Consider the following 2,500-nt stretch of genomic DNA (forward strand, 5'->3'; position numbering starts at 1 on the left):
CTGGCCATTTTTGGCTGCGCGAGCGAGCGGCGAGCGGCGGACAGCGAGCGAAGCGAGAGGCAGCACCGTCCCTGCTATACGAAAGCCCCATCCAGCCCTGTGCCACCCGGGGGGTTCCAGGGTGCTGAGATGGCTGACATTTTGCTCCGCTCACGACGGTCGCCGCGGCACACAAGAACAGCCCAAAAACAGGCCAAAACAGCCCAAAAACGGGCCAAAACTGGCCATTTTTGGCTGCGCGAGCGAGCAGCGAGCGGCGGACAGCGAGCGAAGCGAGAGGCAGCACCGTCCCTGCTATACGAAAGCCCCATCCAGCCCTGTGCCACCCGGGGGGTTCCAGGGTGCTGAGATGGCTGACGTTTTGCTCCGCTCACGACGGTCGCCGCGGCACGCAAGAACAGGCCAAAAACTGGCCAAAACAGCCCAAAAACAGGCCAAAACTGGCCATTTTTTGCTGCGCGAGCGAGCGGAGAGCGGCGAACAGCGAGCGAAGCGCGAGGCAGCACCGTCCCTGCTATACGAAAGCCCCATCCAGCCCTGTGCCACCCGGGGGGTTCCAGGGTGCTGAGATGGCTGACATTTTGCTCCGCTCACGACGGTCACCGCGCCACACAAGAACAGCCCAAAAACAGGCCAAAACAGCCCAAAAACGGGCCAAAACTGGCCATTTTTGGCTGCGCGAGCGAGCGGCGAGCGGCGAACAGCGAGCGAAGCGAGAGGCAGCACCGTCCCTGCTATACGAAAGCCCCATCCAGCCCTGTGCCACCCGGGGGGTTCCAGGGTGCTGAGATGGCTGACGTTTTGCTCCGCTCACGACGGTCACCGCACCACGCAAGAACAGGCCAAAAACTGGCCAAAACAGCCCAAAAACGGGCCAAAACTGGCCATTTTTGGCTGCGCGAGCGAGCGGCGAGCGGCGAACAGCGAGCGAAGCGAGAGGCAGCACCGTCCCTGCTATACGAAAGCCCCATCCAGCCCTGTGCCACCCGGGGGGTTCCAGGGTGCTGAGATGGCTGACGTTTTGCTCCGCTCTCGACGGTCACCGCGCAATGCAAGAACAGGCCAAAAACTGGCCAAAACGGCCCAAAAACGGGCCAAAACTGGCCATTTTTGGCTGCGCGAGCGGCGAGCGGCGGACAGCGAGCGAAGCGAGAGGCAGCACCGTCCCTGCTATACGAAAGCCCCATCCAGCCCTGTGCCACCCGGGGGGTTCCAGGGTGCTGAGATGGCTGACGTTTTGCTCCGCTCTCGACGGTCACCGCGCAATGCAAGAACAGGCCAAAAACTGGCCAAAACGGCCCAAAAACGGGCCAAAACTGGCCATTTTTGGCTGCGCGAGCGAGCGGCGAGCGGCGGACAGCGAGCGAAGCGAGAGGCAGCACCGTCCCTGCTATACGAAAGCCCCATCCAGCCCTGTGCCACCCGGGGGGTTCCAGGGTGCTGAGATGGCTGACGTTTTGCTCCGCTCTCGACGGTCACCGCGCAATGCAAGAACAGGCCAAAAACTGGCCAAAACGGCCCAAAAACGGGCCAAAACTGGCCATTTTTGGCTGCACGAGCGAGCGGCGAGCGGCGGACAGCGAGCGAAGCGAGAGGCAGCACCGTCCCTGCTATACGAAAGCCCCATCCAGCCCTGTGCCACCCGGGGGGTTCCAGGGTGCTGAGATGGCTGACGTTTTGCTCCGCTCTCGACGGTCACCGCGCAATGCAAGAACAGGCCAAAAACTGGCCAAAACGGCCCAAAAACGGGCCAAAACTGGCCATTTTTGGCTGCACGAGCGAGCGGCGAGCGGCGGACAGCGAGCGAAGCGAGAGGCAGCACCGTCCCTGCTATACGAAAGCCCCATCCAGCCCTGTGCCACCCGGGGGGTTCCAGGGTGCTGAGATGGCTGACGTTTTGCTCCGCTCTCGACGGTCACCGCGCAATGCAAGAACAGGCCAAAAACTGGCCAAAACGGCCCAAAAACGGGCCAAAACTGGCCATTTTTGGCTGCACGAGCGAGCGGCGAGCGGCGGACAGCGAGCGAAGCGAGAGGCAGCACCGTCCCTGCTATACGAAAGCCCCATCCAGCCCTGTGCCACCCGGGGGGTTCCAGGGTGCTGAGATGGCTGACGTTTTGCTCCGCTCTCGACGGTCACCGCGCAATGCAAGAACAGGCCAAAAACTGGCCAAAACGGCCCAAAAACGGGCCAAAACTGGCCATTTTTGGCTGCACGAGCGAGCGGCGAGCGGCGGACAGCGAGCGAAGCGAGAGGCAGCACCGTCCCTGCTATACGAAAGCCCCATCCAGCCCTGTGCCACCCGGGGGGTTCCAGGGTGCTGAGATGGCTGACGTTTTGCTCCGCTCTCGACGGTCACCGCGCAATGCAAGAACAGGCCAAAAACTGGCCAAAACGGCCCAAAAACGGGCCAAAACTGGCCATTTTTGGCTGCGCGAGCGAGCGGCGAGCGGCGGACAGCGAGCGAAGCGAGAGGCAGCACCGTCCCTGCTATATACGA

The sequence above is a fragment of the Musa acuminata genome, unplaced genomic scaffold (genome assembly GCF_036884655.1).
Source record: "Musa acuminata AAA Group cultivar baxijiao unplaced genomic scaffold, Cavendish_Baxijiao_AAA HiC_scaffold_127, whole genome shotgun sequence".
In the NCBI taxonomy this organism is placed as follows: Eukaryota; Viridiplantae; Streptophyta; class Magnoliopsida; order Zingiberales; family Musaceae; genus Musa; species Musa acuminata.